Source organism: Thunnus albacares, chromosome 2 (assembly GCF_914725855.1).
Source record: "Thunnus albacares chromosome 2, fThuAlb1.1, whole genome shotgun sequence".
Taxonomy (NCBI): Eukaryota; Metazoa; Chordata; class Actinopteri; order Scombriformes; family Scombridae; genus Thunnus; species Thunnus albacares.
This window is the reverse complement of record NC_058107.1, coordinates 18,729,907-18,745,923: the sequence shown is the minus strand read 5'-3', so window position 1 is coordinate 18,745,923 and position 16,017 is coordinate 18,729,907.

The window sequence follows — 16,017 nt, the reverse complement described above, 5'->3', positions numbered from 1 at the left end:
ACTCAGCACAAGCAGGCCCTCACGATTTCATTTTCAACCCACAAAACAGAGAAGAAAACTAACAATGTTCAACTCTCAACTCCATTAATAATACAGAAAGAGAGTGACCAATGCAGGCTTTGGATTCCACTGCTCTGGTGTACATGTCCCCTGCACTGCTACTGAGGGAATTGAAAAATATTTCAGCTCACATCTGCTGCAAGTGACCTGTCATCATGTGTCACTTGTTTGAAAACAGTGGAAACATGAAATCACATTCAAATATGTCCAAAAAGCTTTTAAACTGCTTTTTATGTTTCAATTATTTTAAGTGACTGTGATGACTTTGACAGTATAATGACTACATGGGTGGAGTAAGATGGACAGTCATTGATATAACCCAACAAATGTTGGGAAAATGGAAACTAAATGCTCAAAATATATGATTGAATAGATCAGAATATGGTTCTATGCATCAGTGTACACGCAACAGATTTAACTAATCCTTACCTCCCACACCTGCATAAAAATGAAGCAGCAGTGTGGTTCATGTTCGTCAATAAAATAGAAAGTATCAGTATTGTTTGGTATGATGGCAGTAGACAGTGTGACAGATTCCTCTGATCCCTGAATCCTACACCTGCGTGAAGACATCTCCAGAGCAGCAGTGTGGTTCATTTTTGGCAGCAGCCGTGGTTCTTGGCTGCACTGTAGCAGAGCCTGCCTGGTAACCAGTCTGGCTCCACGGACAGTGTGCAGGCTGTCAGCCAGCCAGCTCGCTACACACACACACACACACACACACACACACACACACACACACACACACACACTCACACACTCACACACACACACACCACAGCCTTGCCTAGTTTTGGAGAAGGGGTTGGGAGGTGTGGCCTCTGGCACCTCCCACCTTCGTAGCCAGAGTGAGTACCATGACAACCATGCGGGCCTGCTGGCGACTCCCTGTCTTCATCGGCCACGGTTGCCATGGTAACTCCCCACGGGGCTCCCGCAGATCAGTGGGATGGGCGTCCAGTTGACTAACCCTCTCCCAGCTGGGGAACGGCTGAGGGAGAGCAAGAGAGCGGAGTGAGGGGAAGGGCGGGTGTGTGTGGCACAGTAGAGCCTGAGGATGGAGAGAGAGAGAGAGAGACAGTGTGCTAAAGAGGGAGAGAGAGGAAGGAGACCTCAGAAGAAAGACAGGAGACGGTTAGTCTGACCTGCTGAAGCAGCCTATCTTTGCCTACTTACATCATTTACCTTCCTATCCTGAGTGAGCAGAAAAGCTTTGATGAAAATACACATTATGTTGGACACCAAGCTATAAATATTTCTAGAAATATTTATAAATTTAATTGTCCTCCCCTCTTGGGATAGCAGGAGCAGCTTTAATCCAACACACCCTTACTATGTGTATGTGTTTATTTACATGATTCAAATGAGTGTCCAGTCGCCACCGATCAGTCATAAAAGATTCTTCTTTCAAAAAGTGTGTTTCTGTCATCTTTCTACTATTTTCCAATCATGTCAGTGACAAGTACCACTTTTTGGGTTTGGACCCAGTGTAATAGGGCCACAGATGGCTCTGTGTCTGTAGTGCGGTTGGAGAAAGAAATGGCATCACTGGGTCCGTTGGCTGGAGAGTACTGAGGGGCTTTTTCTACTCTCTAATTGCTCCAAGCTGTGTCCCCTTCAAGGCCCACAGATACAGTTTTTCATGTGTTTGAAGGAACAGGAGTGACTAAAGCTGAACTTATTTCAAAGCTATGTAAATGCATTGTCCATGCCTTATAATCACATTAAGAAAGAGATGATTCAATCAAGTACATCATAATGAAGTATTTATTTTGGAAAAGGAGAGAGATAAACTTTCCATAGTAAACATTTTCTGATCTGTTGTAAGTGCAGAAAAGTTTGATTTCTTCTTTTTCATATAAATCCTTATCATATTTTAAACGTATAAAAAGTGACACAAGGCAATTCTGTCAGTGTTACAGAAGGCAATTTGCCAAAAAACATTCTATACTAATTCAAATAATCTACAGTTTCTCAGTTTATTTTTCTCTAGTTATACGTGCAATAATACTTCTATCCTAAAACTAGCTCTACATAAAGTGTATGACTATATTGTGCACTTGTAGTGGTAACCTTTGGAATTACAAATTGTTTTACTGTTTTAAAAAAATCCCTTGACACAAGTTGTTTGATTACACAAAGGATATAAAAACAAAAACCAGTTCAATTTTATTTATGAAACTCAGAGAAGCACCCTCCCCTGCATAGGTGGACATTGCATATCTTGCAGCCGAACACACTTTCATGTCGAAGTCCCTTGTTGGTGCAGTTCCTGCAGCGACGGGAGCGCTCTGACATGCGCTCCAGGCGGTGTCCGTACTCTATGGGTGAGTCTGCATGTCTCTTGCGTGCTGCCCGCTCCATGCCTCTTGCCCCTTGGTAGTCTCCAATCAACTGCTGTGCCAGGCGCACCCGGAAGTGGCGCTGAGTGAACTGCTTGCCGTTGAAGCCGGCTGGCGGCGTGCCCCCTCGGCTCTCTCTCAGGATGATGTAGGCGTTGACTATGCAAAGGTTGACATAGAACCACAGGAAGTAGCGCCACCACTTCTTACACGGCCTGCCAACTTGGTAGCATTCCCTCAGCTGGTCACACAGGTTGACACCCCTCATGTTCTCCTGGTACAGCAGCAAGGGCAGAGGTCGTGGCACACCGAAAGACAAACCTGAACTGTCCATGCTGTCACTCTCACCCTCCCCATCTGTCTCACGCTGCTGTTGTCCTGGACTGATACCCACAATACCTGGTGCAGAGTTGGTGGACAGGCAGCTAACCACCTTCACATCCCGTGTCACCGTAGCGACCAGGTTGCCACGCTGGCACTGGTAGAACTCACCCTGGGACAGCTTGCCGACATTGCGGGGGCGGAGGACCTCTGGGTAACCTTTGCGCCCCGGCTGGGTGGGCCCGCAGGCGTATAGTCCGTCCCTCAGCAGCCTCTGGAGGAGCGGCACTGAGGTGAAGAAGCTGTCCATGAAGAGGTGGTGGTACTGACCCTCCAGGCCACGCACTAGGGAGGTCACAACTCTGTAGCCCAGGGAGGCCACTACTTCATCCTCAGTAGGCTTGCCTACGTAGATCTTGGCCCGGTGGCAGTAGCCTGAGCGTGAGTCACACAGCATCCACACTGTCAGCCCCTTCCTCAGGGGCTTGGAGGGCATGTACTGGGTGGGGGAGAAACGTCCCTTCATCACAATGGCACACTTGTCTATGGTCAAACAGCGACTGGGCATGTACGCATCCCACATGGTGTTCTCCACCACATCAAGGAGAGGCCTGATTTTGAAGAGGCCGTCATATCCACGCTCCCCACGCACAGGCTCAGACTCACGGTCACACAGCTGGAGATACTGGGTGAGTTTTTCAAAGCGCCTGGCTGTCATTGTTTTTTTAAAGCCTGCATTGCCTATGAAAATGTCACTGGCCCAGTACATGCCAGTATCTGGAAGCTGATTGATGCCCATAAGAATGTTCAGACCTACATAAGCTTTCATCTCCCTGACATCAGTGGGGTGCCAGTGGGGGTCTGATTTTCCACTCCTCCTTTGCCGATAGAGGGCGTAATTGTTTGTTTGTTCTACCATGTGTTCAAAAAGAGAATCTGGGAAGAGTATCCGGAAATAGTCACGGGTGTCAGCATCGTCCCCCAGCGAGTGCTGAGGGCCACTGACAGCAGAGAATGGTTCGATTGAAATTACCTGGTCAGGTTCACCCCAGAAGTCGGGAGAAGTGCAATCCTCGTCCAAGTCATCTTCAAAGCTGAAAAAACTCCTGCGCTCCTCCTCCTCCAAATCGGAGAAATCAATATCCGAATCGTTTGAGGTGGTATCAGAGCAGTTAGTGGAGGTAGAATAATAACAGTCCTCTGCGTACTCCTCCTCGTCGTGCTTGATCCCATTACTACCAGTAACCAAAATTATGTTGCAGCCTCCTCCTGCGATGAAGCTGGCCGCGTCTGCAGTCTCCGCCGCGGCTGCTGTGCTCGTGAATCCATTCTCCCCCTCGCCGTCCTCCTCCTCCTCCCGCACTTCGTCTTCCTCGTCCGAGTCTGGCTTTCTGTAAGGAATTTCAAACCACTTCACATCGGCTGAAAGATTTAGCGGAGAGTCTTGGCTGTCGCACACCGTGGTACTTTCTGTGTCCGCGCTAGTTTCCAAAATAGTAAAAAGCTCTCTCCCTTTTCTTGCCGTCGCCATGTCGGGGTATTAAAGTGCCCCTGCATGAGTCTTTTTATGTATATTTTTTCACCGTGGAAAAATAATCGCACAAACCGGTCATCCGAAATGAACTGATGTGCACTTAACGGCAGCCTCTTCGAGAAAACTTGCTGGTCGTGGACCTATGCGGCGTCTATAAGCTTGATTCTCATTGTTTCCGCTCCTGGCTTTTCTGGGCTTTGTAGCGCAGTGTGGCCGCAGACGTCAGAAGCTGCATGCATGTCCTGCTTTGTAGGGCGTTTTGCGACTGCAGCTGGTGGGGTTGCTAGTTCGCTAGGCTGGCAGATGGCCGCTTGCTGTTCTAATGCCCGCTGGCATTCACCACTGTCAATAAGCCGGATACCCATCTCAGAGGCCGCGGAGATACAGAAACCAATGCGTAAAATCCAAACATCAAAAATCATACACTGTCAATCAAATGTCTAACCTCACAGTTGTCAGTGTGTGAACTTCCTAATAGCCACTGCACACGGCTCCTAAATTGTAAATGATCTCGTTTCGACCAAAATCTTTATTGTGTTAAAGTTTATTAAGGTTTTTATGTGTGCATCCATAATAAGGAAATGCGTAAAAACGCACCCAACGTGAATAAAATGCAATGATGGATGTTTCCACATCACACAGGAGCCCTTATTCATCCGTTTGCTCAACAAACTACACACTGAACTCGGGCAGAGAAGCAGCTTGTTCATTCATAAACATGCTTCTTCCCTCTGACAGGTTCCTACATGAATCTGAAGCCCTATAGGCTATTGTGGAATTAGGGACCTCCCTCTATTTTATGAATGTGGGCAGATACTCTTGTGTTTCACTCCAGGACTGATGTTGAAAAGCTTTCCCCTGATGAGATTGATTGATCCTCTGCAGGTTGTGCCAGGTTGTGTCACTGTTTCTATGTTACAGCCTGATTATTACGGTCATTTTCTGTGTGAATAATGTAGGAATCCACCACTACATTACCAGACACATGTAGCAGTAACACTTTATTAGTGTCAGCATGTTTTAATAAAATTCCATTATGCATTTCAAAATAATGATAATGATAGTTCTTCTTATGACCTACAGTGCTACTTGTGTTTACTAATTAATGGCAGAATAAACATCCCACCTGTTATCCCCTGCCTACAATTTGCAGTGTTTTCCCCCAGGTGTAACACCCCTGTGATAAGTAGAGGGAGCTCTAAATAGCCTTTGTGATGTGTGATGTGAGACAAACTGTGGTAGACAAACTGTGGTAGTTGGTCCTTTTCAAACACTAGGTTAAGATCCAGGATGTTTTTTTTTTTTATATTTTCCTGGCGTCACAATGTTATTGCTAATTAAATACAATGCAGTATGTTGTTTATTAATTATTATGCAGTGTTGTTAACCACACACAAACAGCTGTTCAGTCAGTTTTGTTACAACAGAGGGTTGAAATTGTAAATCAGGACGTTTGACTTAAAAACATAACAGCTCTGGTCATGGATTCCTTGCTCACTTGGGAGGAGACTAGTTAAATCATGTCTTCTCGTATGGGGGATGGGCTGCAGGAAGGGTCCTTTCCAAATTCTTTTAGCTGTGGCCTGAGTCTACATGGCTGGCTGAGCACTGGGTTGCTGCCCCTGGGCCCTGCAGTGGAGGCACGATTTATGCGTCCTTCCTCGCTAGCTTATTGCACAGATTCTTGTTGTCTCAGTAGTATCATATTGCCTTTCTGAGCTACAAGGCCTTGCTGCTCTTTGTATCTGCAGAGAAGGGATTGAAGCTGTTCAGGCAGCGTACACTGGGAACCAGTTCGTTGGAAAACAGTGGAAAATGAGGGAGGCTGTGGTCCTCCGATATCTAGCCCAAAAATAGAAGTAAGGAGAGAAAAAAAATGGCTCACTCCAGCGTTTCCAGGCCCCTAGAGCAGAGTACTGCAGCAGACCCCTCAGAGACTCCCGCGGTGGGGTGGAGAGACGCCGACCAATGGGGGCTCAGGCGTTCTGTGTGTGTGTGTGTATGTGTGTGTGTGTGTGTATGTGTGTGTGTGTGCGGCTAACTCAGCTCTTCCACAGCTGAGATCCTTTTCTCATGGTTGAGTTCAGAGATGGTTTCTGTGTGTGTGTGTGTGTGTGTGTGTGTGCATCTGCCAGCATGTGAGCAAATGGTGCAACCACTGCAGCCCCTGCTGAAGACAGACCAACCCTTCTCTCTGTCATTCCCTGACACAGTGTAGGCTGTGTATATGTGTGCGTGTATATGTGTGTGTGTGTGTGTGTGTGTTTATGTCGCGAGGGGCTTATTATTAGTGATGCCTTCTTTCACTGCCAGCGGCATCCTTAGTTTCAGCTTGATGTGATTGGAATTGTGAAAGCAAATCATAAGCAGTTAGATAGATTTGTTAGTGAGTAACTCAGTTAAACAGGACAGAATCATGATTGTATTCATCAAAAACATTTTATCTAAGTAAAGTCATATGTATTTTCAGGAAAATTGCAAGTGTTCTTGAGCTGTAATATACCTCTTGAGCACATTTCCCTCAGCTTGGTTTCATCTTCTCTGACAAAGTCTTCCCTCATCAGGATTTTGATTTGTATTCCGTCTTGATGTGTATATAGAAAACCCAGTTACCTGCTGAAATAAGCAGTGTGATGTGTAATCCTGACCTTGAGAAACACTCACCTGGTTGCTCCCTCCCTTTTAGGCAACAGTGACCCAGCGCCCTCTTGTGGCAGTTAGAGAGAAGTGACTGCTCATTAGCACTTAGGTTAGGCCGGAGTGTTTTGTATTCTCACTTTCAAATTATAATGATGATCATAAACCAGTGTTCTTGGTTGTTAATGTTAATTTTACTAATATCAAAATGAATATGGTAATGAAGTCTCAGGTCTGAATATATCTTTAATCACCATTTATTAAATGATGATAAAAGACAAACTGTTATTGAACAGCTGGCACACTGTTTGTTGTGCAGTCTACAGTGATTATCAGACTTGGATGTTACTACTAGCAAAAACTATATTGCTATAGCAAACAACTAATAACACACAATGCAAATATAAATCACACATGTATACCTACACCCTGTTATAGAGATGAAGAAATATTATGCATTAAACAAAAGATTTTCCTACAGGGCAGGAAAGCTGTAGAAGAATTGTATTTACTATTAACCACTAGATGGAGGTAGAAGACAGAATACAGAGGGAGGAGGAAAGAGTCTTAATTGTGTTGAACATCATGTTTAATGCTCTGTATATGTGCAAAGTTCTCTTAACAAAGCAGTGGATGCAAAAGTTTTAATGAGAGTATATCTCTGCATCTCTGCTTCACACACACACACACACACACACTGATCTAAGTGTTGACTTGGCTTTTGGTTGTGGAACCATGTGTTTCTCATTACGCTTGTTGTGCTGGACCAGGGCTGACGGACCTGGTCAGAGAGGCCTTGGCTCTGGTCTTAGCACACTCACTCTGCTGGATCTGGTCTGAGCCCAATTCAGTCTTTGACATATCGTTATTATTACAATAATTCATTGCTTTAAGGCACAAAATTCTGTCTTTTTAAATCGGCTTCATTTACCAGTTTCATGTTGATTGCCATTTTAAGGCACTAAATGGTAATTATTCTACAATGAAAAGTATGTTTTTTTTGTTATGACAAAGGGAAGGTAAGGTAGGTGAGTTTGAGATTGTAAGTTAACATACAGTAGCTAAATATACATGTATATTGAACTGTCTTGTGTTGAATATGAGACTGAGTTTCTACATATTGAGCTGCCCTCTGTCACATGTAAAATGTGTTTCATGAATAAATCGCCGGGTTGGCTGAACAATTAAAACGCCATTTTTACTGTTAAACATCTCTGTGTGACTCAGATGGCTACATGCCACTTTGGAGACAAATGCTCATCCTTTTTATTTTCCCTTCACTAGAATAAAACTGTAAACACCTGGTCCTGAGAGGAAGAGAGAGAGAAAGCACTTAAAACATTCACAGAAAATCAAAGAATCACATTGATTTTGCTGTCATCATAGTTAACTGTTACAGTACGTCTCCAGTTTTAAACACTGGGCCATCATTATTTTTGCTATACATTACTGTAGATGTTTGACTTGTTGGTCTGAAAGGTTAAATTCTGATTGAGGAAATCAAATGATTTTGAAGCTACATGTCACATTCTTTGAGCCCAAAGTGGCCTGTGTATCATTTTGGATGTCCCATTTTCTTTTAGTTGACACTTATCAGTAAGACAGAAAAGTAAGAGTCTGCACACTCCAGAAGGAAACTGTTCAATTTGAATCTAGTTGATAGTCACTGTTTTATGGATTATGAATTATTGCCCCTTATGGAATGTGCCCCTATGCAAAAGTGCTGTGTTACTTTGGGGGAATCCCATTTTGCCATCTACCTCTGGCGCAACATTGGGGTGTTGTTATAGTTATCATACGACATGTGACAACACCCAGAGACAGATCCCCACAATGACGCGTTAAATACAAGGAAATATGGCACATTTGGGGATTGTGCAAAAAGCGTTTTGTCTGTTACACACAGAGAATGACTCGAACCCTTCTTAGACAGTAGTAAACAAACAGAACTTTGAAGAATGTGTTACTAATCCTCCAACATATGTCAATAATTAATGCCACTCTTTGTATGCCTTCATGGGAAACTGAGCATCGCCAATGGTTTTAAATGTAATTAATGTTCTGTACTGGGGACAGTTAATGCAAAGTGCTGATCATTAACTTCTCCCCTCCAGTTTTACTCTCTGCTGTGATTTTATTATTAACAATAAATCATTTGTTTGTGTTAGAGTCTCACAGATTACAAGAACTGTTTACATGTTTCATTTAATTAGATGCAAATGGACTGGATGGGAAAAATATTAACAAATGGATTGTGGGTGTTGTGCATGTCATATTTCAGTGCTTTAAGTAAGACAACAATGCATTCATTTCATTGGCAGTTGTTTGTCACTCACATGGAGGATCCTAACTTTGTATTCAAGGATCAGTCACAGTAGTTACCAACAACGCTAAACAACACAAGCTCAGGCTGTAGGAAAAGTGCCTCTAAATCCACAGGAACTGCCTCTTTTTTATAGAGTTATCACATTCTATTGGGCCTACAAACTCCATGGTTTATATTTCCCTCCTGTTGGTCCTGTATTTCTGCGTCATGTGTGGACTCATACAATACCCAATGAACAGATGGTGAACAGTCATCTGAATCTCTAATATCTGAACTGATATCTGGGATCATTGGGAAAGCATACTTCCAGTGAACTTTAAAAGAAGCACATTCATCCCTATGACAAATGAATTTCTCACGAATGCACCCACATGATGCAATATGCTACATGAGCCTTTGCTTTAAATTCTTTGTAAGTTGCATTCATCCCTTTGCTGTTTGAAATTCTGCCTCTTGCCCAAATCTGTCTTGTGAATGCTTGACTGCACTCGTATAATAAACTGTGAACTGTTCCGCAACATAGTTAGGAACAGTACTGCCAGAAACAAGTTGATCCACAACTATGAAAAATCCTTTAGCGTCAACATCTGAAAAGAGATTAAATTGTCATTTCTCTCAAAAACCATTAGAAACACAATTATAACCATTGATGTTGGGTATCTTTGCTTTGCTTGGTTATTTACAGTCTTAATTTGGGATCAACCTCACCAAATGCTAATGACCAATTACATGATCTATGATGGGAAGCAAAAAACTTCCCGGTGCACTGCTTTATGCACATCCTGATGTCAATGTAAGTTATTACACAAGGAAGCCTCTCTCTCTCTTTCCTCTCTCTTCGTGGACTTCTTCTCCCTTCAGAGAGTAAATCAACGGATTCTGTCGACCTGTTAATACTTCCACCCTCACGTTAGGCCAGTAGGGAGGAAGTGACCACATATGGACCTTGTTACCATCCCTTAATGCACATTTCTAGGACACAGAACAAGGGGATGCGTGGGGTGGTGCATGTGTGTGTGTGTGTGAGAGAGAGAGAAAGAGAGATAGATGGACACCACCGTCAACAAATGTCTGTAATTCTGGTGCAACTATTACCACTCCTCTGAACTTATATCTCTAGGTACTTACCACTGTATTTAGTACTTCCTATTAGTAAGTACCTTGGGTGGCCACAGCTGCTATACTTGATGTCCAAAATGAAATAGCTGTATGGGGCATGTATATTAATTACCTTTTGGGTGTGTTACTTACTATACAATCTAGACTGGATGGCTGTAAAGGATGAGATAAGCTTAAATAAGAAGTGTATATTGTGGTAGATAAATAGTGACTAACCTTAAAAGAACAAAGTTTGTGTTTCTAAATCTGCAATACTATTAAATCTGGAAAAGACTCCGTTCTTTAAATGAAAATGACAAATGAACTGACATGTGAATCTAAACCTAAACATTCTCATGACTTCAACGGGGCAAAAAAGGAAGGCAAAATATTTCAAAGTGAGAAACCTAACATCCTTCTGCAAGTGTTTGTGTTGGATACAAACTGTTTCCCGAGCTCTCTGTAAACCATAGGTGATTATTTTCACCAGTTATCATAAGTGCAATGTTTTCAGTGTGGGGGCAGTTAAGAGAGTGACTAATACATCTGCATGTGGCGCTGTTTGTTTCAAACTGTCAAGCAACACTTCCACATGTGTCAACTGATAATACGGGGTGTACTTCATGTATGTTTCTTAAAATTGGCTTTTCAAGTTATTTCCAGAAGGTTACATTGTGAACTGGTGAACGATAATATATCAATATGGTTGTTTTATATAGCTGTTACCAATTTATTTTAATTTTTTCCTATTTTTTTCCCACAACAGGGCTATAAAGAGTGGAAGAAGCACAACTGCAAACAAGCGCGTAGACAGACATGTAAGTGCAGAAAGTTTGGTACCTATAACCAGACAGAGATGAGAGGTGTTGTTTATGTACACTTTCTATGACTCAAGCAGACCAAGATTTGTTCCTTAGATTTTGCTGTTGCAGCATCACAGCCAAAAGCAGGGAGGCCTGTTACTTCGAGACATCATCTCCCTCTCTCAGCCTGAGTCATGTCTGCGAGACCAGGAGGGGACAGAGGAGCCTTTGTAGCCTCTTTCAGTTCCCACATTTGAAAAACTTGTCTCATCCGGGCACAAATATTTTTCTCCTCACTTGTAGTATAAGCCCAATGATACTCCTAAATAATAAGTGCTGGCTTTATCAAATATGAAAGACACAGATGATGAGAGATTCTGTGTCAGCTGACATCTTATCTACTGGAAATTACAAAACCGTAAATATGCGTGTTGTCCATCAATGTATGAAATCCAATTTTATTTGTCATTTTGCTAATCATTTTCCTCCTCAGTCAGCAATTTTTCTACTGAACCTCCTTTAATGATTACATAACAAAAGAAAATGAATGGTGGTAAAATGAATGGCGGTCAGGAGTTTCAACTGAGTGATTAGAATGAAAAACAAAAATAAGTGAACCGTGAGGAACTGACTCATCCTTTGGACCAAGTATACGATTAGAGGGACTGAAGATGTATTGGAACTGCTTTATCTTGCTGCTTATGATCCCACGGTAACATAAGACGCCCTGTTTTGTCTGATTCCAGCTTATCTTATGCTGTCTAGATAAAGTGTATAACAGCCTGAACCTAAAAGTTAAGTCTGTGCTTGTGTTTCCTTATAAGTACAACACAAGACGCCTCAGTGAAGAATCCTTTTTTAAATGTTTGCTGTTGTCTCAGTTTCTTGTTTTGTTTGGATGTAGGACTGCAGGCATCCTAAAATTCTTTAATGTATTTTCCACACAAGTCACTTATCACACATCTTAAACATTAGCTCTATGTCTATGATATTTTTGCAGTTCACTTGCCTCTACTAATTGAAGTTAAAACATCAGTCCCCAGAGAGGTAAGGTATAAATTTCGTTCCATGAACCTGATAGGCTTCAGAAATCAAAATTTTATCATTGCCTCTCGCTTACATGCAAAAATACTGTAGTGCTTTAACACTAGAACATGATGAATATGGCATCATATTATTCTCTATGTGCAGTACTTGTTATTCAGCAGCTGCGTATCGCTGCTCCTTAGTATGACCATGTTTCAACTTTCACAACTGGAAGGGGAAGAGGACGTAGTGGTCTCTGTTGACACATTTGGCTTCAGCTCAAGGCAAATACTTAACAACCAGTGTTATGGCATCCTTATCTGTGATTGATTTTTATCCTTGTCTTAAAAGCCATCCACTCACTGAGGTTTATTTTTGCACTGAAGAGAAGTCATTATGCATTATATGTGCTAGATGATCATGTTAAGAAAATGCATAAATAAATACAGTTGGCTAATAACTCATCCTTTCAACACTTAGCAGGTGATGAAAGGTCATAAGGACAAGCTTAATTTTGTGGATAATTTTTCCTGCATAGATAAACAATTTGTAGAAACAAAGCTGCTAAAGTGTAAGTGGTATGTGATATTTTGTTTCCTAGGATGGCAAAGTCATGACCAGCTCTACCCTGCCTCTGATTGGTTTACTCTGATATTCTTACCCTAACCAATCTCACTCCTCATGCCTAAACCTAACCAACCCAACCAACGAATGCAGTGAGTACTAGCCAATCAGAGGCAGAGTAGGACAGGTCATGACTTCGCCATCCTAGGAAAAGAAATTTGGTGAGTGGTATTCAGGAAACACAGGATGTATAGTATATTGTGAGTATTATGTGACCAATTATTAATAATACAGTAATGTTCTCATTAAGAATAAGAAAAACTAACTAATGTTAAGGGTTAAACTGGTCAGTTGAAAGTGTTCAGTCACACTGAAGAGGCTACGAAAATCTTAGATGCATTACTGAGTACTTTACGATTCCCTTAGCCTGGCTGAATGGTACTTTTGTCATTGAAATAAATAACACTTTTTTTCCCCTTTTTTAAAATCTTTGAAACAGTAATAGTACAAAGTAACAGTTTTTAATCCTTAGACATTGAGAGCATGAAAAAAGATGAGGAGGAACTGTGTGAACCAAATACAGATTACAGGGTTCAAGTGGCACATTGCCTCTCTTCTCTGGAATATTTCATTCTATAAAAATCACAGCCAATAAATTACAGAAAATCTGTGCTTTCTGTATTCAAGCCACTTTCCATACTCAAACCTGGAGATCTCGTTTTGTTTCTTTATCTCCCAGCAGTTCATGAAATTGAAGCTGAGCAGAGAATTACAACGTTGAAGGCTCGTGATATTTCATTTTCATCTCTTTACAACCACTGACTCTCAAGTGGTAAAAGTCAATGAGTCGACTCATCGTCTGTCTCCCCCTAAGCTCTATACCCTCTCAGGTGGTCTTCACCCCCCTCCAGCTTCTTCAACCCTGCTGAATTTCAACCTATGGATCCAGACATTGTGTACTACATCAGACATTTCCAGAGAGGAAGCTCCCCAGTCACAAGTTGCTCCAGTGATCTTCATCAGTGAAGCTCAGGTGAAGAGAGAGATGGTGCCCTATTATCCCGGCTACAATGCTCATTCTTCCACCTTGCAGAAGTTCTCATGTCATTTTTGGTTATGCAGGTTAGATGGACCATGACTTCATTATCTCTCCATCATTATTTTCAGGCAAATGGAACTATAAAAACCTTGGGGTATCTGAAAAACAGACAGGATAGACATGATAAGACAAAAGCTATGTGTGGAAAAACTTAATTTGTTAAGGCTCAAGTCCCTCAGTGTTTGCACAAAACTAATATTGGCCCTTTTCATCTAATTACTCTCAGGAACTGAGCTCATGAGTCCCTTTTGTACATTCCTGTTTGCATTTCCACCACACATCTTTCATATTCTAGCGCAACTGATACACAGAGGCTGCACAAGCTTGTCAAGAAGCCAATCTAATGTTGGTTTTACAATGAAGTCAGTAGCGGAGTTGGGTTCATTGGCCAACATATGCACACGCTGATTCCACTTACTTTGGTATAAGTGATTATACTATTTCAAAATACCATGGGCCCAATTATTTTGTTTTCCAAAGAAAGTATTAAGTATTACGATAGTGCCCGTATTTCTCCCACTGCTCACCATTCCTTTTGTTGATCTTTTGTTATGGTCCATAAACAGCAAATCTAAAGCAGGACTGTTGTTAATTAGAAGATGCGTTATTTTCATTGCACAGCACCAAATCCTGTTGTCAGCTGAGTGTGATAAGGGCCTGTTTGTGGCTGCTTATAACAACACTGTTTGGTTGCATCACTGCCGTTTCCATTGAACCAGAGAACATTTACTGAAAATTCAACAAGTGCATCACATATGTGGAGGGCTAATGAATAAAAACAAATGATACGCTTGTAGATTCACGAGAAACATTTTCTGAGAAACATAACACTGTTAAAGTTTTCATCTGTCTTATGAAGATGTTTGTGCTCTAAATCCCTGCAGATCCACTGCATTGTGTGCAGTTGCTGATACAACTGGGGATTATTCATGTGATTACTTCTCAGTTTGAGGTTACACCCATGAGTGTTACTCTAAGATGGGCATCTGACAGACTTTTTAAACTAATGATTTCAAGCTAGTTGGCATGTTTATATTGGCCAGATGTGCCTCGCCACTGCTCTGTGAGTAGCAGTGCTGTCATACATGTTACTGTGCCAGGACGCGCCTGTTTTACTCCATCAGTCCAACATCAGTGTAGCACAACAGTCCAGCACCAACTGCAGTTTCACTAACAAAGACCACACCAACAAAGATATAGGTTTGAAATGATTTTTGGATAGAATTGGAGGGGAGCTGGGATGATGTGGGAGAGATGGATTGACAGCCCAGGGGAAGGGATGAAGGGTTGACGGGTTGAGGCGAAGGTCAAGGGATGGAGGGATGAGGGATGAAGGAATGAGGGTGAGAATCGAGTTGAGGATAGATAAATGAAGGTGTATTATTAATTTTATTGGTTATTCTTGTATTGTTTTCTTACTTCTATATTTTCTTTTTCTTTTTTCTTTTTTAAACATGTTAGAAGTAAATCTAAATCTAATCAGATCAAAATCAAAGATGTTTACAGAGAGTCTTCTTGTAGAGCAAGGAACTGGCTAATTATACTGTACATGTGATATAGAACTGTCGTCAAGAAATGCACAGTACAATCTCTAATCTTTAATACGAAGTGACTGTAATGGAATCCATTAAGTGATGGTTGAGGATTTCTGTTGTGTATTAAGTGTTGTGAAAAGTAGTGAATGTTAAATTATCTTAATCTATAGACTCAACTGGTGTCTAATTTTTGACAGACTCACGTCTCCTTAACGAGATTTTACTTTTAAAACCAGACCAACATATATTAACATCTGAAAGAACAGAGGAGCTTTTATGATATAATTCCATAAAATAGTACTGCATAATCAAGCAGATGGATTCAAGAGTAATTCACAAGAAATGTGTGTGTATGTGTGGGAGGGAATCTGGATGCCTGTGTTGACCTTGGACCTGTATATGCATACGTGCGGTATGTGGGCATCTGTGGTTGTGCAAGAGCAACATGATCTTAACATGCTGACTACTGACATCTGATATTACTGTTCATTACTATCAACAGGCTTCACTCAGCTGCCCAAGTACGAGCTATTAGAGTACGTGTGTTGTTCCATCAACTGCGTGGTTCCTATGGCAGCTCTGAGAGATGAAGTAGAGGAGCTCATGTCCCACCTCATGTCTGGAAACCTGCCTGCTGGACTCCAGAGGCCATCTCAGCTGCCAAAGTTTGAA